This window comes from Sciurus vulgaris (assembly GCF_902686455.1).
Source record: "Sciurus vulgaris genome assembly, chromosome: 9".
In the NCBI taxonomy this organism is placed as follows: Eukaryota; Metazoa; Chordata; class Mammalia; order Rodentia; family Sciuridae; genus Sciurus; species Sciurus vulgaris.
In genome coordinates, this window is record NC_136469.1 from 294,038 (window position 1) to 315,229 (window position 21,192).

Genomic DNA, 21,192 nt, shown 5'->3' on the forward strand with positions numbered 1-21,192 from the left:
GGGCAACCTGCCAGAGTCAGTCACCTTCTTGTTCAATAGGAGAACTTTCTTCACGATTGCCTGGCATTGGGGAAGCAATGAGAGTCAGACCCACACTGAAGCCAACCAGGAAGCACAGTGGGTCTAAAGTCACACACACTCATATTCACTTGTGTGCTGAGCATGAAGCCAGATGGGCCCACATTGAGAAAAGTCAGTCCATTGTTTTGGGAGCTGACATTCATTAAAATTGTCTTGGATTTTCAGGCATTGGCGAGTAGTCACTCTGCATGGCAACTCCAAAGAACTATTGAGGTTGTTGGGTAGAGAAAGTATCCACACCTGTCCATTTTCCAAAGTTGTGTTAGTCTGGACACATAGATAAGGCCAGATATGGTATAGTGACTTTAGTAGAAAATGGGCTCAGAGAGTTCACTAATGTAAAGATGTTCCTTAGGACTCATTGGAGATTGAGCACTGGTAATTGAAGAGTGTCCACCCACAAACTGAGATGAGACTGAGCACTGGTGGGAGAGGGTCACTCTCCCACAGAATTCAGAAAAACCTGAGCAATGGTTGGGGAGGCGAGATTAAGAACAGAACCCTTAGAGTACTGGGGGGTAGAGGGTTGCTCTCCCAGAGGACTCAGAAGACCCTGAACAATGGTGGTTAAGAAATGTTTTAGGGCAGAACCCAGAAAAGACTGATCCAAGTTAGATGATGTGTCCTTGGTCACAGGATTTAGAGAAAGCAGAGATCTTTTTTGGGGTTGATTTCTCTCCCACAGGTGTCAGAGTTTTTGGAAACTTTCTGAGAATATTCCTCAGGCCAATGTCTCATTGACCTAAGAGACAGTGGAAATGGCACTATTTAAATGGTCTAAAAAAGGCCTCCATGATGATAGAAAATTGTCCTTCTCCACATTTTGCACTTTCCCTTGAAGTTGTACATTTTGCCTGACCTAGAGGTCCTAGGAAGGTTTATCTCTTTTCAAAAGAGGGAAGCCAGTAACATATCAGATGAGATCCTGAAAATACTGAAATATATGCTTTCTGTTCAATGGTCAGAGGGATAGCAGAAATCCTGTGCATGCTACATCACTCATAAGTACTCAGAACATTAGACAAAGGTGTGGAAATGGTGGACTCTGAGTGGTGGAATGAGGTCCTTTTTGTTGTTGGAATTGATATGAAGTAAAATTGTCTAGGGTTTTTAGACATTGGTGAGGAGCCTGTCAATATGGCAGTACCAAAGGCCTACTGAGTTTCCTGGAATGAGGAAGTACTCACATCTTTCCAAATTTTCACATGTGTTGACCTGGACATGCAGGTAAGACCAGAGATGTGGTATTGATATTATCAGGAAATGGACTAATGGAGAGAGTTCACTAAGGGAAACAGGTTGCCTTGGGCTCATTGGAGAGTTAGCACTGGTAAGTGAAGGATGTGCACACACAATACCCAGAGGGCACTGAGCACTGGTGGGAGAGGGTGCTCATCCACAGTACCCTGAGTAATTTTGAGCGAGGTATGATTAAGGTCAGGATCTAGAGATGACTGACCAGTGGTGGGAGAGGAGTGCTCTCTCAGAGGACTCAGAAGACCCTGAGCAATGGTGGTTGAGAGGAGATTTAGGGCAGAACACAGAGAAGATTGAGTCAAGTTAATGAGGGGTGTTTGACCATAGGATCCAGAGGAAATGGAGCTTTTTTGGGAGATGGTTTCTCACTTACAGGCCTCAGAGTTGTTGGGTCCTTTTTGAGAGTGTATTTTGGGCCAATGTTTCAGTCATCTCAGGGATAGTGGGAAAGGTGCTATTTAAAAGGTCTAAAGAAGTCCCCTGTGAAGATAGGGAATTGTCCTTGGCCATATTTCATGTTCTCCCATGAAGGTGTCAGTTAAGCCCTATCCAGATGTGCTGGGAGGTTTACTTTCTGGTAAAAATGAATCAGCCAGTGGCATATCAAAGAAGATCTTGAAAATTTTTAAATATTTGCTTTTACTGCAATGGTCAGAGGAAAGGCAGAAACCCTGGGGATGCGACATCACTAATAAGAGTTGAGCCACTTGAGCAAAATCTGGAAATGGTGGACTATGAGTGGTGGAACTAGGTTCTCAATGTTGTTGGAATCAAAAACCATGACAATTTTCTTGTTTTGAGGCATTGGTGAGGAGACAGCATCAACAGCACCAAAGGACTATTGAGGTTGTTGGAAAGAAGAAGTATCCACATTCTTCAAGTTTCCTCAGTAGTGTTGACCTGGACATGCACATATGTCTGAAGATATTGTACTGACATTAGTCAGAATGGGACTAAACCTGAGAATTCTCTAAGGAAACCAGGTTCCCTTTGGCTCAGTGGAGAGTGAGTACTGGGGAGTAAAGTTTGTCCACACAAAATACTGGAAGAGGACTGAGCAATTTGGGAGAGGGGCATTCTCCCATGGAAGAGAGAAGACCTTGAGCAATGGTGTGTGAGAGGTGTTTAACGACAGGACCCAGAGAAGACTTAGAACTCATGGGTGAGGAGTACTTAAACACATGGCACAGGAGACTAAGAACTGCTGGCCTGAGGACCTGACTCACAGGACAATATATGTACTTAGTACTTATCTGAATGTAGCATTCACTGTTCTCCTTTTGTTCTCTCTTCTGATATCACCTTGGTGCTGATCTGTGGCCTCATGGGATCTTCCCTCTCTCCTCTGCTCCCCAGTGTCCTCTCCCCATGGTGTCCTAGAAACAGTGTTCAGCAGTGCTTGGTGTTCAGTTCAGCCTCCCTACTTAACTACCATAGAATTTGTAATATCATAATGACTTAGGGAAAGGGTCAGGCACAGCTGTTTTGGTACCAAGATCGTGGAGAGATTGTGAGGCCCTCAGGACTGTGTCACCCAGTGTAACTTTTCCTTAGACCTAATGACCACTGCATCCCCTTACTGCAGTAAGAAGTCCGAAGATCCTGGTTCTAGATCTGTTTCTTACCCTGTTGTCCCTGAGTTTAAGAATGTCTGGTTTGGACCTAACACTACAGCTCAAAGCCCTAGAAAAAGAAGAATAGACCAACGCCAAAAGTAGTAGAAGACAGGAAATAGGTAAACTCAGAGCCAAAATCAATGAAATTGAAACAAAAGAAACAATACAAAAAATTGACAAAATAAATAGGTGGTTCTTCAAAAAAAATAAACAAAATTGATAAACCCTTAGCCACACTAACAAAGAGAAGACGAGAGAAAACCCAAATCACTAAAATTCAAAATGAACAAGGACATATCACAACAGACACGAGTGAAATATAAAACATAATTAGAAGCTATTTTGAAAATCTATACTCCAATAAAATGAAAATTTCGAAGACATCAACAGGTTTCTAGAGACATATGAATTGCCTAAACTGAACAAGAAGGACATACCCAATTTAAATAGACCAATTTCAAGTAATGAAATAGAAGAAGTCATCAAAAGTCTATCAACAAAGAAAAGTCCAGGACCAGATGGGTTCTCAGCTGAGTTCTACAAAACCTTTAAAGAAGAGCTCATCCCAATACTTCTCAAAGTATTCCATGAAATAGAAGAGGAGGAAACCCTACCAAACTCATTCTATGAAGACAATATCACACTGATACCTAAACCAGACAGAGACACATTGAGGAAAGAAAATTTCAGACCAATATCCTTAATGAACAACGACACAAAAATTCTCAACAAAATTTTAGCTAATCGCAAGCAAAAACATTAAAAACATAGTGCACCATGATCAAGTGGGTTTCATCCCAGGGATGCAAGGTTGGTTCAACATCCGGAAATCAATAAATGTCATTCACCATATCAATAGACTCAAAGTCAAGAATCACATGATTATTTCAATAGATGCAGAGAAAGCATTTGATAAAATACAGCACCCCTTCATGGTCAAAGCACTAGAAAGAATAGGGATAGTGGGAACATTCCTTAACATTGTAAAGGCTATCTATGCTAAGCCCATGAATAATATCATTCTAAGTGGTGAAAAACTGAAAGCATTCCCCGTCAAAACTGGAACAAGGCAGGGATGCCCCCTTTCACCACTTCTATTCAATATTGTACTTGAAACTCTAGCCAGAGCAATTAGACAGACCAAAGAAATTAAAGGGATACGAATAGGAAAAGAAGAACTCAAACTATCCCTGTTCACTGATGACATGATTACATATTTAGAGGAACCAGGAAATTCCACCAGAAAACTTTTATAACTCATAAGTGAATTCAGTAAAGTAGCAGTATATAAGATCAATGCTCATAAATCTAATGCATTTTTATACATAAGTGATGAATCTCTGGAAAGAAAAATTAGGAAAACTACCCCATTCACAATAGCTTTGAAAACAATAAAATACTTGGGAATCAATCTCACAAAAGAGGTGAAAGACCTATACAATGAGAACTATGGAACACTAAATAAAGAAATTAAACAAAACCTTAGAAGATGGAAAGATCTCCCATGTTCTTGGATAGGTAGAATTAATATTGTCAAAATGACCATACTACCTAAAGTGCTATACAGATTCAATGCAATTCCAATTAAAATCTCAATGACGTACCTTACAGAAATAGAGCAAGCAATCATGAAATTCATCTGGAAGAATAAGAAACCCAGAATAGCCAAAGCAATCCTTCACAGGAAACATGAAGCTGGGGGTATCACAATACCAGAACTTCAACTATACTACAAAGCAATAGTAACAAAAACAGCATGGTACTGGTACCAAAATAGACAGGTAGATCAATGGTACAGAATAGAGGACACGGACACAAACCCAAATAAATACAATTTTCTCATACTAGACAAAGGGGCCAAAAATATGCAATGGAGAAAAGATAGCCTCTTCAACAAATGGTGCTGGGAAAACTGGAAAACCATATGCAACAGAATGAAAGTAAACCCATATCTTTCACCATGCATGAAACTAAACTCAAAATGGATTAAGGACCTCAGAATCAGACCAGAGACCCTGCAGATTATAGAAGAAAAAGTAGGTCTAGATCTTCAACATGTTGGCTTAGGACCAGACTTCCTTAACAGGACTCCCATAGCACAAGAAATAAAAGCAAGAATCAATAACTGGGATACATTCAATCTAAAAAGCTTTCTCTAAGCAAAGGAAACTATCAGCAATGTGAAGAAAGAGCCTACAGAGTGGAAGAAAATCTTTGCCACTCATACTTCAGATAGAGCACTAATTTCCAGGATATACAAAGAACCCAAAAAACTCAACACCAAGAATACAAATAACCCAATCAATGAATGGGCTAAGGAAATGAATAGGCACTTCACAGAAGATCTACAAGCAATCAACAAACATATGGAAAAATGTTCAACATCTCTAGTAATAAGAGAAATGCAAATCAAAACCACCCTAAGATTCCATCTCACCCCAATTAGAATGGTGATTATCAAGAATACAAGCAACAACAGGTGTTGTCGAGGATGTGGGGAGAAAGGTACACTCATACATTGCTGGTGGGGCTGCAAATTAGTGAAGACACTCTGGAAAGCAGTGTGGTGATTCCTTAGAAAACTTGGAATGGAACCACCATTTGACCCAGCTATCCCACTCCTTGGCCTATACTCAAAGGACTTAAAATCAGCACACTACAGAGATACAGCCACATCAATGTTCATAGCTGCTCAATTCACAATAGCCAGACGGTGGAACCAACCTAGATGTCCTTCAATTGATGAATGGATAAAGAAACTGTGGTATGTATATGCAATGGAATATTACTCAGCCATAAAGAATGATAAAATCATGGCATTTGCAGGCAAATGGATGAAATTGGAGAATATCCTGCTAAGTGAGATAAGCCAATCTCAAAAAATCAAAGGACGAATGATCTCGCTGATAAGTGGATGATGACACATAATGGGGGGTGGGAGGAGTTAATGTTAGAGCTAGAGTTAGGGTTAGGGAGGGGGGCAAGAATGGAGGAAGGAAGGACTGTATAGAGGGAAATGAGGGGTGGGAGGGGTGGGGGGAAGGGAAAAAATAACAGAATGAATCAAACAACATTACCCTGTGTAAATTTATGATTACACAATTGTTGTGCCTCTACTCCATGTACAAACAGAGAAACATGTATCCCATTTGTTTACAAAAAAGAAAAATAAAAAAAAGTTCTAAAATTAACATGTGATGATTAGATTAGACCCTGTGAACATACTAAAATGATTGAGTGGTATATTTTAAATGGGTAAATTTTATGGTATCTCAATAAAACTGTTTAAAAAAAAAGAATATCTGGTTTGGAGTTGCTGTCCCAGGCATTAGGGGTGGGGGCACAAAGTGACTGTGGAGACTTTATAAGAGAGCATATTTCCAATCCTGTCCCTGCTGAAGCCAGGAAACTGTTTGTCCCACCTAGTACATATGGACACAAGTCCTGGTCTCTAACCCTTGTTTATTCATTCTCAGCCTTAGAACCCTTGGTCTTCCCTACTCCCCTCCCCTTTCCAGCCCTTACCTGGCATGTGCACACTGCTTGGTACCTGGCCCCGATGGAACCTCACCAATACATGCTGTGCCGGGTCTTTTACCCTGATAGTAGCAGTCACACAGGCTCCTATGAGGCTCTCATTTAAGGGTGATAAGAAAGCCCACCCCAGGACCTCAATCTTTCCTTGTCCCTAAGGCTCCTCATTCAGATCACCTGTGACCAGCAGAGACTGCTCCTCCACCACAGACATGCCCTGAGTCCCCAGTGCTGCAGAGCAGGGCATGTGGTTAATATCACCATGCCTCCCTCACAGACTGTGCCATGGTCTGTGGCTTTAAAGGAGGCTGAAATGCCTGGTCCCCTGGGGAGGAAAAGGGACATTGTGTAGCTGTAGTACAGCAGCACAGCTGGGGGTGCCTGGTGCAGAGAGCCTCAGGCAGTCTGTCCTCCTCACTCCTTTTCCACCTCATTCAGTGTTTCTGGGACTGACCAAGAACTGCAGGAAACCTGGTGATCGGGGGTGATTAGGGGGGCTGTTTCCAAACCCTGAGTTCTCAAGCACCAAGCTCACGGTGTGCTCAATTACCAGGGGTAGCCTTATCCTGGATCCTGCCCTGAGTCCATTTGTCCTTCAGCTTCTCCCCCTTGTTAGGTTTGGGAGGACCCTGGGACTGGGACCTGGGGTGGTCTTCTCCTGAGCTAACCCCTAGCACTCGTTCTGTCTTATATTGAGACAGGTCTCTCTAAGATTCCCAGGGTGGCTTCAAGCTCCTGAGTGACTGACAGCTGCTACTTCACCTTTCAGCCCCACATCACAGAGTTCCAGACTGGGGTGGCCTGGTCAGACTGGTCACACAAAACTCCCCACAGTGGTCTTGGGCCACAGAAAAGGGAAAGTTCCAGCATATGCAATGAGGTCCTTGGAGGTGGGATCCCTCAACCTCTCCCACTGATGGGACTCTTCTGCAGTTGAACAAGGTTGGTAGATCGGAAATGCGTTCCTGTCTGGGCTCTGCACCATCACGTCTCTCTTCTAACATGCAAATTCAACGAGGCTCTTGGAATCAGGTGCCCAGACGGAGGGTCCAAACAGGGCCACGGACCACTTCATAGGACTCCACCCATTTCTGCCAGCTCAAGGGGCTTCCTCTTGTCCTTTGAAACCAGGACCAGGTCTTCCTAAGACTTCCTCCAGGAGCCCACCCAGGTACCTACATGGTACCCTTAAGATCAGGTTACACAAAGTGAGCAGTGTGGAGAGGCCCCTCAGCACAAGCAGGTGCTGGTAGGCAGGGGATAAGTCTTTGGTCTTGGTTCTTCCTTCCCAGAGCTGGCCACCAGGGTGGCCTACTTTCTACAGGCTGGAATTTATGCTCAAATGTTACCCTGTCCCACAAGACCTCTGCACTATCTTGTAGGAGAGAGAGAGAGGGCTTACTGCATTGTTCCTCTTAAAGAACTCTCCCACCAAAGCTCTGAAGGGCAGTGTTCTGAAGGCAAGGCTTGCCTGCCAGGTGCCTGCACTGCTGAGAACTGTAAGGAGAGAAATTAAAGACATTCTGTGCTGTGTAACTTGCAAAAAACAACTTGTTTACTCTGTGCTGTGTAACTTGCAAAAAGTAACTTGAGTGCTCTGTGCTGTAATGAGGTAATGATGTGGTGTTGCCCTAAGATAAGATTGATGTTGTTCCCAAGTTGGAGACATGTACAACTGACTCCGGGTAAGATAACTAATTTCCCTCAGAGCAAGACTGGCTGGCAGGGTCTGATATAAAGGATTTAAAAGGACTCATAATGAGCCTAACTCTAGTCCCCGTTTTACACCAATGACTCCAGTGTTGCACCAAGCCTGAAGGGGACTCACTGACTTGCTCGTTGCTTACTGGAACATCCATCATCCTGACCGTGACCGAGATGTTCCTGTGGAAGTGACAGCAGAGTTGCCTGTGTGCATCCTGCCTGAGACGTCTCTGCCTGGCCTGCCTGCCATGACCTCACTGCCCTCCTTTGCCTTCCAACTGTCCTTGCCGGCTGGAGGGAGTTCCCCAGTGAGATCTCCTGAGCTGTCTTCCTGACTGACCTCTGGGAGTCGCTGCCCTTTGACTCAAGACACATCACACAGGAGTGGACCTTAGGAACGGGTATCAGTAAGGAGTGAGTCTTGCTTATTTGGGGCTTATAATAATTTAGTGATTAAGTAGTGTGTGATATTGTTGTGACTAAAGTTAGAATAACTGTAGTAGTTGTATGATCAGCATCAAATAAAAGCCAATTGATTTTGGGCCAAATTTATTCTCACTAACTCTTTGCCGCTCATGACAAGAACTCTCCTGCTTTTGACCCTTACAGGACACAGGGAGGCCTGTGCATCTAGGGTCCTTGCCCACAGACTGCTGATTTTTCAGGTCACATTTGACAAGGACTTTGTTCTTTACTACATTCTCTCTAGACTCCTTTAAAACTGGGGGTTTTCAAGAAGTCTACAATAACTTTCCATAGCTCTAAACATTATTCCACACAGGTAATGCCCACATTCTGAGAATGGGAGCTCTGGCCCTGAGGACATGAGGGTGCCATGGAACTCAGGGTACTGAATCTCCAGCCAAGCTCTGATTCACCACACAGCAGCCTCCACCTTAAATGTCCCTCCTATGGGGTTGGGGTAGATTCACTGTCATCCCAGGAGGAGCAACCTTCATTTCAATTTAGTTTCTCTTTTTGTGTTCATTTCCTCCCATTCCCAATGCAAGCTGGCCACAGATCCAGTCAAAGGGGACCTCAGGTTCAGTCTCTGGGCTGGGCCCAGGACAGAATTTGGCCAAGCTGGTGGGACTAGAACACTGTCCTGGAGTCACTGGATACAGCTCACAGGGTCTAGCTCAGGGTTGCTGGCACAAGACAAGGGACAGGTAAAGGTAGTCTGTGCAGCTACAATGCTTATTCTTGTGTCCTGACTTTCTGACACTGAGAGCCAGTGTTGATTCCATCGCCACTCCTGATAAGTTGCAAAGATGATTTTATGACTTGGTTCCCAAAGCCTGACTCTACTAAATCCTTCCCAGCAGGCACATGGGCCCTCTGCCTCTGTGTTCCTTGTCTTTGGGTATCTCCTTGAGCTTATTTGGGGCCTATCTTTTCAGTTCAGGGGGAATAATTTTTGAACAGTTCTTCTTCAATGACCATTGGGAGTTTGTGACTGTGACATTGTCTGCAGGGTGAGAGGAGAAAGGCAGAGCAAAAGGGAAAGTTTATAGAAAGTGTTTGCAGACAGAACACAAGAAGCCTGGAGAAAAACTATTCAAGACACCAGATGTGGGTACAGTCCAGGAGCTGACAATACACTAGAGAACATCAACACCAAGTCCTGAGGGAAAACTATATACCACTCCACCCAGCACTCCAGGGCACCTGGAATGTAGCCACAAGTCTGACCTACCATGGCTGCTTATAATCTTCACAATCTACAGTCTTCCTTTCATGGAGAGTTTTCACCCACAAAGGGCACCTCAGTCTCTCATGGAACCTGCTCTGTGCCTTGCCTTTCTGAATAACTATCCGCCTGTGTATCTGCTGACAGGTCCTGAAATCACTCTCTCTCTGCAGCATGTAAAGAACCTAAGCAGCAGAGTTGAAGTTCACTCTCTCTCCTGGAGACCTCCTGGGATCCTATATGGTGATGAAAGGATTTTAGTTCAGAACATAGCCTGCTCCTGGGGTGCCTACACTGTTGTGGCCTGGATGCTGAAAACACTTACACCCCTGGTGTTCTGGATTCCTGAGACATGTGCCAGGCTATGAAGGAACCTGCTCAGCAGCACACTCACTGCCCCAAGTTCTGCTAGAGCTGGGACCTAGACTCCCTCACAAGACCAGCCCTGCCAGGAACCACAGATGCCCAGAAACTACCTAAGCTGACTCCCAGAACTCCAGAGCAACTTCAGCAAGAATGTCCATGGCTATCTCCATTTTTCCTTTTGTGCTTATGGGTTTGGAGGGTTTGACTGATACATTCACTTTTTGGTTTTTCACACTTAAATAATAATTCTCTTTTCTTTGATGGAAGGCTTTTGGTTCTCATGTCCTCTGCGGTCTTACTATAAGCCCTGGTCATACAATTTACTTAGGGTGCAGTCTCCCAATCCACAAGATAACACACCTGCACCCTTGAATGGGAATCTGCTTTCCTAAATAAGCTTCCTCTCTAAAATGGGGAAAGAAAGAAAAAAATTTGCATCAGACTTGGCACAGAAGTCTTCTATGAAGACTTGCAAACAGGATCCTAAATTTGAGACTTGTGACCAAGTGGCCTCAGCTTCTTTCAGCCAATCTTGTCATGACTGGGATCTGACTGTCCCTTCATAGTCTTGTCTCATATGTTATATTGTTGTTGAGTCTTATGCCTCAGATTCTAACATAGGAGGATCTCTGAAAAATGGGTTAAGTTAGAACTTTTAGAGAAAATGATGGTATCCTCAAAGTAGTAACACATGTGTAGTTTTGTTGTTTTAGTTGGCTTGGTGGTGGAGTGCCTGCCAGTCAGAAGACTGCATGGGTCAGCAATCTGAGCAGCCCCTGTTGTCATGAGGGAGTCTGTCTCCAGAGCTGGTGTCACTGCTGTGCTCCAGGCATGGTAAGTGAGCTATGCATCCAGCAGGACTGCCAGTGGCAATGGGCCTCATCATGAGACTTTGTCTACAGCTCAGGGGGTCATTCTTCCAGGACCCCTGAGGGTGGAGAGAGGTCACTGTCTTTCTGTGATACTTTCTGAGGGACCTAACAAAACCTACCTTCCTGGTTCCATGTCCAGCAACTTTGGGCCTGCACTGCTACTCCTTCTCTAGCATCCAGAAATCCAAAATCTTCCTTAAACCCTCTACATTCTTGGATTCTCCTACCAAAGGGACTCATAGTGTGCTGTGATGCACTCATCTTATGGGTCTCAGGTCACCTGCATTCAGTCACCTAATCAGAAATGTGGGTAGACTTGAGTTGAAATGAACTCAATTCTTCCTGGATTCTGGTGCCTGTCACACCTGGACCTGTGCACAACCAGGTACCAGTGCTACCTCGTTCACACCCAGTTTTATTCTGTATTTCTGTAGGGCAGTAGGTGACTGTAGAGACAAGTTTAAGCAGCCCTAAGATGGCGGCTGGTGTTGGACCAAGAGATGGTGCATAATTAGTGTTAATATGGTGTGATCAACAGATGTTCCTCATTCTTCCTTGATTGGTACCGTGGCATGTGCTCCAATCGTGCTAATCCTAAGCTGATTGGCTGCCTTAGGTATATAAGACATTCTCTTCACCTGGGCGGGGATTGCAGGTTGCAGGTCACAGGATGCAGGATGCAGGATGCAGGCTGCAGGCTGCAGGCCACATACCGCACGCTGCATCCCGCACCTCCAAGAAGCAACCCACCTCTAAGAAGCAGTAGACCTCTGAAAGCGTAGCCTCTCTGAAAGTGTAACACCTCTAAAACTAAGCAAAGCCTCTCTTCCTCTAAGCAAAGCCTCTCTTCCTCTAAAAGTAAGCAAAGCCTCTCTTCCTCTAAAAGCAACCCTCTCTTCCTCTATAAACTAGTGAACAAGCAAGCAAGCAAGAAAGCAGCCCAGAAAAAGATAATAGAAGTAGTTCATTCCCAGTCCACTTCCGATTCCTTCCTGTGGAATTGTTACTGTGGGTGGCAACAGGTGGTCTGGCTTGATTCTGGGTCCAGAAGTGTGTCACACTTGGCTGGAATACTTCCCAGTACATAGATATTCCAGCAGTGTATGTTTGCTTTGTGCATAACTTTTGTTGTGACTCTGGGCATATTATGTGTCACATGTGGAGTGACTGTGTTGTGGGGTACATAAGGAGTTTGTGTGCATGTGCAGAGTGCATTAGAAGTGAGTGTGAATGTGGAGCATGTGAAAGGAGTGAGTGAAAGGAGTGGATAGTGCGTACGGAGTAAGTATGCGTGTGGGGTGCACATGAGGTGTGTGTCCATATGGAGTGTGCACAAGGAATGAGTGTGTATGTGGAATGTGCATGAGGTTTGATGGTGCATCTGAAGTGTGCATAAGAAGTGAGTGTGCATGTGGGGTGCACATGAGGAGTGAGTATCCGTGTGGAGAGTGCATAAGGATTGAGCATCCATGTAGTGGTTAATGTATATGTAGTGAGTGTCAATATGGAGTGTGCATGAGTAGTGAGTGTGTATGCAAAGTTTTCATCAGGAGTTGAATGTCCATGTGGAGTGTGCATGTGGAGTAAGTGTACATGTGATATTAATGAGTCATGAGTGTGCATGTGGAATGTGTATGAGGAGTGTGCACATAAATTTTGCATTAGGAGTGACTGTATATGTAGAGTGGATGAGGAGTGATTGTGCATACGGAAAGTACATGAGGAGGGAGTGTTCATTTGGGTGTGTATGAGTAGTGAATGTGCATGTGGTGTTTTCATGTGGAGTAGGAGTCCATGTGGAGTTGCATATGCAGTAAGTGTCAATGTGGAGTGTGCATGAGGAGTGAGTGTCCATCTGGAGTGTTAATGATGATGAGTGTGCATGTGGAGTGTGGATGAGTTACTGTGCCTGTGGGGTGTGCATGAGTGAGTGTGCATGAGTATTGAGTGTCCATTTGAACAGTGTATGAGTAGTGAGTGTCTATGTGGAGTGTGCATGAGAAGTGAGTGTATATAAAGTGTTCAAGAAGAGAGAGTTTGTGTGGGAGTTTATCAGGACTGTGCATGTATAGCTGTATAGTGTTTGAAGAGGGAGTATGTGTGTGTGTCCGCGAGCAGGGAGTGAGAATGTTGATGTTCATGTTGGCATGAAAGGGCCTGGAGGCCTCCAGCCTGGTGCTGCAGTGTGCATCCCTGGCCACCCTCCACTCTGCTTTGGATTTGGGGTCTCTGAGACTCTTTCACCTTCAGTCCCTTACTGTTTTCCCTCCTACCCTGTTCCTGGAGGCCATGCCTGCAACTTAAGAAAAGGCAGGGTTCCAGTCATGGTCTGTCCAAATGCCCAGGGTAGGTGGGGGTAAGGATGGGGGGCTGGCAGCCTCTGAAATTTATCTGAGTTGTCAGGCCAGGCAGGGTGGGTGGGAAACGCTGCCCCCAACCCCACCAGATAAGAGTCCTTGGCAGCACCCTCCCTCCCATTTCATGAAATCCTCTGGGCCAGGCTGCAAGGAGTGGCTTCTTAGGAAAAGGTGAGGCAATGTCTGTGGTAAGGGGCAAGAGGTTTCCTGAAACAATGTCTAACTCAACCCAGGTCAGTGGGGAAACTGGGAAACCCCCAGACCCTCAAGAGTGCCCCTTCCTTTTCTTCCCTTTTCTTGCACAGTGAGTCACAGCCCCAGGACCTCAGGGTTCCAGGATGATTGAGGTGGGGTCTAGGGAGGAGCCCCCAGATATGGGAGAGTTTCTATGGCAGGGATCCTGGCCCAGCTGAAGGGGGGCATAGGGAAAGAGAAAGTAGGTCTAGTCTGTGTTCATGTGCTTCATGAGGTCCAGGCAGGTGCAGAGGACTCTGAAGTAGTCTGGGAAGTGGAAACCTGGGGCACATGGTCCAGGCAGGGAGAGAGTCTAAAGGAGTGTGGGAGATGGTGACCTGGGGCTTAGGGTCTGAAGGTGTCTGAGAGGTGGGGACCTGGAGCACAGGTTTCAGTCAGAAAGAGAAGTTTGAAGGAGTCTGGGAGGTGGGGACCTGGGGCACAGGCTTTAGACAGAAGGAGAGTATAAATGAGTCTGAAAAGTGGGGACTTAGTGCAGTGGGCCCAGGCAGGAGGAGGAATCTGAAGAAGTCTGGTAGATGGGAAATTGGGGCTTAGGGTCCAGGCAGGAGGAGGGGTCTGAAGGAGTGTGTGAAGGAGTCTGAGAGGAGGGGGCCTGGGAACAAGTTCCAGGCAGGTGTGCAGGGGTATGAAGGAATCCGTGCAGCAGTAATCTGGGGTACAGTGTCCAGGCAGGACGAGGGGTCTGAAAGAGTGTGGGTGGTGGTAAGGCAGCTAGCCCCCTTCCAAGCTCTACTCAATGCTGGAAGTAAGCATGTCTGCTGGAAAATAGAGGTAGATCACAATGTTCTGCAAGTCCAGAATCAAATTCCACCAAAGCAAAAAAAGAGACAGCTTTAGCCTTGGATAAGTGTTAAACCAGAAAATCTCAGCCTCACAGCCATCTGCTAGGGAACTGCCTCAGAATCTGTCTCCCTCTCCTTTGCCCAGTGTCAAAAATAGAACACACACTCTGTTGAGGTTCCTGCATCAAGACCTGCAGCATGAGACCTGCAAGACCTCTCTGTCCTGCCCCTGGGTTCTCCTGGGGTTTAAGGTCATTAATGGACTCAGCCTATTGAAGGTAAAAGGAATAAGTCAGTTTTCCATTGCTGTGACAAAATACCTGAAGTGAACAACTTTCAAGCAAGAAAGATTTCACAGGTTTCACTCCATAGTTACCTGACCCTGCTGCTCTGGCCCATGGCAGCACAACACATCATGGTGGGAGTGTGGCAGACAGGGCTTGTGCACCTCATGGCAGCAGGGAGGCAAAAAGACAGGAAGAGCCAGGTTCCCAAGTCCAGGCCTTTTTCCACCAGTCCCTGCCTCCCAAGGGTTTCATCTCTACCATCAGCACCATTAACTAGGGACCAACTTCAACACATGGGCCTCTGGGTGCACACTCCTCTGGACCTCATCAGGGCATAGGTGGCTTGGCATAGAAGCAGGGTGTGCAACTGCAGAGGTGCTGGTGTGATGAATGAAGGGACAATGGGTTAACAAGACTACAGCCTTCTTTCCCTGCCATTTTGCTGCTGTCACTACTCTGCTGCTCTACACCATTTTACAACCTAGATCATTAGCTTGTGAACTTTCTCATCAGTCATTGTTCAGATTGTTATTAGTCCATGAAATTCCACTACTTGAGAATAACTTCACTTCAATTCTCTTTCTCTCTCTCTCTCCCCCTTTCTTCTTTCTCCCTGTCCATCTCTCTCTCACCTTCAAGGCAGTCACTGTGCTAGTATGCTTAATAAAATCTTTTGTGTGAACTCCCACATCTGGGGTTGTTCTGGGTACTTTCAGTCAATGGGTGTGTTGGCAGGCACTGGTCTCTGACTGGATCACAGGATCAGATTTCCCTAGGCCAAGAGATAATTCACAGCAAAAACCATCTGACACAGGCTGGTGTAGTGTCACCCGATGAACTCTGCCCTCTTTCAGTCTGAATCTGTGATGTCCCAAATTGATGTTGATGCCTCAACCCCAATGTGATATTATCAGGAGGGCCTTTTGGAGGTCCTAGATCAGGAGAATGGAACATTCCTGAGTGCCCTGTACTCAGGCCCAGTGAGCTCCCTATCCTGACCACAGATGACACACAGTGTGGGACCAGACTCCCAGTCTGCTGTGCCTTGGTCTTTAGTTCCAGCCTCCAGAACCCTGGTCATGAATTTGTTGTTTATGAACTGCCTCTTTTGGACTTTGTTACAGAATCCTGAATGAACTAACATATCTGGCACTGGGTTTGGACAGGCTATAAAAAACATGTAAAATGTGGAAGTGGATTTGAAATTCAGTATATGGGAGGGACCGAAGGAAGTATGAAGTGCATGCTGGAGAAAACCCACATTGCCACAAACAGACCTTTGCTAAGAAAAATCGGGTACAATGGCATGAGATCTCTGGAGGCTGAGGCAGGAGGATCAACAGTTCAAAGTCAGTCTCAGCATTTTAGCAAGGCCCTGTCTCAAAATGAAAAATGAAGAGAGCTTAGTGGTAGAGCTCCCTGGATTCAGGTTTCAGTGCCAAGAGAAATGGGGACCAGGGAGGAAAAGGTAGAGTCAATGATACCTATTACACTATCTGAAGGTTGACCACTCAGGGCACAACAGTTACTGCGACCTGACACCAGGTGTGCAGATGAAAAGAGAGATTTTATGCATCCTGGGTGAGTGGCACATGGAGTCTATGGGTGGGAAGTGACCAGCATGGTGTGAACATGAGGGGTCCACAAAGTTCACCTGTGGGACAGTGCAGGACCTTCAGAGGTGAAGTGAAGAGATCATGAGAGCTCAGAGCTAATCAGGGCACTAATTCACTTGATAGATTAATAAGTGAATGGACTGCTAGGTGGTCACTGTAGGCAGGGGTGTGGATGAAGGAGGTAGATCACAGGAGCCTTGGCCTCAGGGACTACAGTTTCTCCCCTTGGCCAGCCCCTCCCCTTTCCCAAATTTCTGGCTTCCAAGAGCTGAGCAGCTTTCCTTGATCATGTGTTCTGCTACCAGGCTCTCACCATGGGCCCAGAGCAATGGCATTGGCCAAATATGGACTGAACCTCTGAAAACATAAAAAAAAATAAACCTGATCTCCTCTACATTGTTCTCAGACATTTTGGTCATAGTATACTGCTAGATGCTGACTAGAACAATGACCAGGAAAACCCAGAAATAAGGGGAACTCTGGCTATCTGACACAACAGGAGTCTTACCATAATCCAGCCACAGTGACCAAATGTCACCTAGGGCTCCTGGGGAAGAACAGACTGCATCAAATCACCAGGCTTATCAGACATTGAGGGTGGGCTTCTTCCAAACAGACTTAGCAGAACCCATGCTGAAAGTGGATTCTACAGGAGGCCCACAGCTTGGCATAGGAAGAGTTTCTGCAGCCTGACCACAGTGGGTCCATCAGAGCACCCTGGTCACCCTCAAGGTGACTGTGTTCACACCCAGTAAAGAAGGATTTTCAGAAAACCTCTGCCTGCTTCAGGCCACATCTGAAGTCAGGACATGTGGGCAGGGATCAGTCTGGTAGGCCTGAGACTGGAGTGAGGAAAATGAAGAGAGCTTAGTGGTAGAGCTCCCTGGATTCAGGTTTCAATGACACTGGAGGAAAGGCCAGCCTTGCTCCAGGACAGCCAGGAACTGACCCAATTGCTCTGACCCAGGGCTTTATGGCAGTCAGGACCTGGGAGCAAAGATTGCCTTGATGGCTGAAGACATGTCTGAGTAGGGTGCTGAGGGTGGGCTTAGCACTGTTGAATGCTTCTCATAAACCATGAGAAGAGTTACAGGTGGTAGAATTTTACCAACAAGCAAGTATACCTGAAAAATTTGTAAAGTTCTCTTTCTACCCATCAGAGGAGTGAGAGTGAGCTCAGGAGAGAAGTGTGGTTGACTGTTACTTAAGGACATGAGGACAGATGTGTCCTGGGATGACACAAGAGTGACCCCAATGTTCTGGAAACATGTGGACTGCCCCTCCCACCACAGGCCTGGAGAAATGTGAGCAAAGCAGAGGCTACTTCCAGGCCCCTTCACCAGGCTGCTCTACTCACTCTCCTTCCACAGCTGTGTGCAAACCTGGTCACCCAACCTGTATTGCCAGCTGTGAGGCCCAGGTAGAGAACCAACATCAGCAAGGCCAGTGCACAGCACCATAAGCTAAGCTCTGGTGCAGAGCTGGCCCCAACTCCCCAAACCAGTGCTGACACTGGTGTCCAATTCCAGCCTGGGGATAGACTGCTCATTAACCAGGCACAGAGGCACTGCAGAACACTCACACAGCATGGTCAAGGCGCTAAGCAACAGGGCCAGGGCTGCCACCTGTGCCACCCCTGGACAAGACACTGACACCAACTCAGGCTGGAAGCATGGCCAGTTCTGAAGGCTTAAGTGCAGAGAATCAAGCCCAAAACAGGCATTTTTGTTGTTCTTTGTTGTTATTGGTGATTATACCCAAAAACTCTTTGCCACTGAGTTGCATTTGCGGTCCTTTTTATGGTTTTATTTTGACAGAGGATCTTGCTAACTTGCCAGGGCTGACCTCAAATTTGCAATCGCCCAGACTCAGCCTCCCAACACAATGGAACTGCAGATGTGTGCCATCCTGCCTAGCAGAAAGAATTATTCCTGACCTCTAACTCCAAGGCCTTGGTGAACTGTGAGCATGCACAAAAAGGCTTCCTGCTTTCCTGCTTCACCCTCTGCTTAGGAGTGACTGCCTGGGACTGTCCCCATTGGGCTTGGAAGCACAGAACTGGTGAGACCTTCCATGCACTCGGTGAGAACAGGTAGACTCAGCATGAATGTTGCCTGACCTCACACTGCTGTGATGGAAATATTAACCTGAGATTCTGGTACTAAGTGCCAAGGAAGACTTGGGGGGCTCATGGAAGACCATTGATAATTTCAACAAGTCTGAGAAGGAGAATAAGTAAGGACACATTAGGCATACTTAGCAGGTTAAATAAAAAATAGACAGAATTATGTAAAGAGAGGGGCTATCACCAAGATGACACATTGAAATCAGAGCACTAGTGGGTGAGGGGTGCTCAAACATAGGTCTCAAAGTACCCTGAGAAATGGTGGATGAGGGGAGATTTATGGCAGGACACAGAGAAGACTGAGTACTGGTAGAAGAGGGGCACTCATCAAGAATACATAAAGACCCTGAGCAATGGTGTTTCAGAGGAGGTTAAGAGCAGAACCCAGAGAAGACAGAGCAAAGATGAAAGAGACATGCTTGACTACAGGATCCAGAGGTGACAGAGTCCTTTTGGAATAGGGGTTCTCACATATAGTGCTCTGAGATTTTGGATCCTTTCGGAGAGAATCCCTTGGGCCAAAGTCTTAGTGGCCTGTGGAAATGGTGAATGATAAGTGGTGGAATTAGGTTTTCAGTTCTCTGGGAATTGACATCCTTTAAAATTTTTCTTGGATTTTCAGGCATTGGTGAGGAGGTTTATTGGAAAGAGGAAGAATCCACATCTATCCAAGTTTTTACAGAACTGTTGGCCTGGACATGCAGATAAGCCGAGTGATGGTGTACTGATATTAGCTGGAATGGGACTCACCTAAAGATTTCACTAAGAGAACCAAGTTGCCTAGGCCTCAGTAGAGAGTGAGCAGTGGTATTGGAGTGTGCCCATCCACAACACCCACAGTGGACTGAGCACAGTGGAAGAGCGGTGTTCACCCACAGGATTCAGAGGACTCTGAACAATGTTTTAGAAAGGGAGATTAAAGGCCAGTAAAGGGGTCCTCACACAAAAGACTCAGAAGAATATGAGCAATGTTAGAGTAGGTGAGTTTAAGACAGAACCCAGGAAAGGTTGAGCAATGTTAGGGTATTTATGATTACAAACAGGAGCCAGAGGAGACTGAGAAAAGATTGGTTATGAGAACTTAGCAAATGTCACAGAGGAGACTGAACAGTGCTGGGTGAGGAGCACTCATTGAGAATCCCAAAATATTCTGAGCACTGCTGGATGAGTGGTGCTTTCCCAGAGAATGCAAAGGAGAAAGAGTAATAAAGGGTAAGGGGAAATCCAAAACAATATTCAGGTGAAACAGAGCACCTGTGTGTGTGTGAGGCTCACAAGAGTCCTCAGATGACTCTGAGTAATGGTGTCTTAAATGAGATTTCAGACAGAACCCAGAGAAGACAGAGCACTTTTATGTGATAGGCACTCAGAGGACTCAGGGAATCTGAGCAATGATTACCTTGGGGAACCTGGAACAGGAAAGAGAGAAGTCTGAACACTATAAGGTGAGAGCACTCACCACAAGGACCCAGAGAAGTATGAGCAAGGAATGGTAAGGGATCTCAGAAAAAAGAACCATAGAATACTGAGCACTGTTAAGTGAGGAGCATTTACCCACAGGGCCCAAAGGAGACTGAGTAAAAAGAGGTTAGCTGAATTTAGTAGCATTAACAAAGAAGGCTGAACCATATTAGGAGAAAGTCTATCACCAAGAAGACCAGTAGAATCAGAGCACTAGTTGGTGAAGAGCACTGTCCCACAGGACTCGGAATAACCTGAGCAATATTGAATGAGGGGAGATTCAGTACAGGACTCAGAAAAGACTGAGCACTGGAGGGAGAGGGCCACTCACCCAGAGGACTCAAAAGATCCTGAGAAATGATGATGGAGAGAAGATTTGGGGCATAACAGAGAAGACAGACCAAAGATAGATGTGGTGTGCTTTATCACAGGATTGAGGGGAGATGGAATTCTTTTGGGAAAGGGGTTCACACATGATGGTGTCAGAGAGTCTTCTAGGGCCAAAATTTCAGTGATCTCCAGTATGGAGGGAATGCTCACATGTCTAAGGTCTAAAGAAGTCCTCCATAATGATTGGAAATTGTCATTGGCCATATTTTATAGTGTCCCTTAAAGGTATGCATTGTGCCTGACTCAAAGATCCTAGGATGTTCCTCTTGTCAAAGGAAATCAACTAATGACATATTCGAGAATATCCTAAACAACTTAAATATGTGCTTTCCATCCAATGTTCAGAAGGATGTCAGAAATCCTGGGTCTGTTACATCACCTATAAGAATACAACCACTTGAGCAAGGGTCTGGAGCTGCTGAATGATGCATGGTGGAACCAGGTCTTCAGTGCTGTGGAAATTGACATGAATTACATTGTCTTGGCTTTTCAGGCACTGGTGAGGAGCCTGTCAGCTTGGAATCACCAAAGGCCTATTGAGATTGTTGAAAAGAGAAAGTATCCACATCTCTCCAACTGTCCACAGTTATGTAGGCCTGGGCCCACAGATAAGGCCAGAGATGGTGTACTGACATTGACCCAAATGAGACTCACCCAGAGAATTCATTCTGAGAACAGAGTTGCCTGGGCTCAGTGGAGAGTGACCACAGATGATGGAAGTGTGCCCACACACCCACAAAACCCAGAGGGGAATGAGTACTGGTGGGTGAGGTTTGCTCACTCATAGAACTAAGGG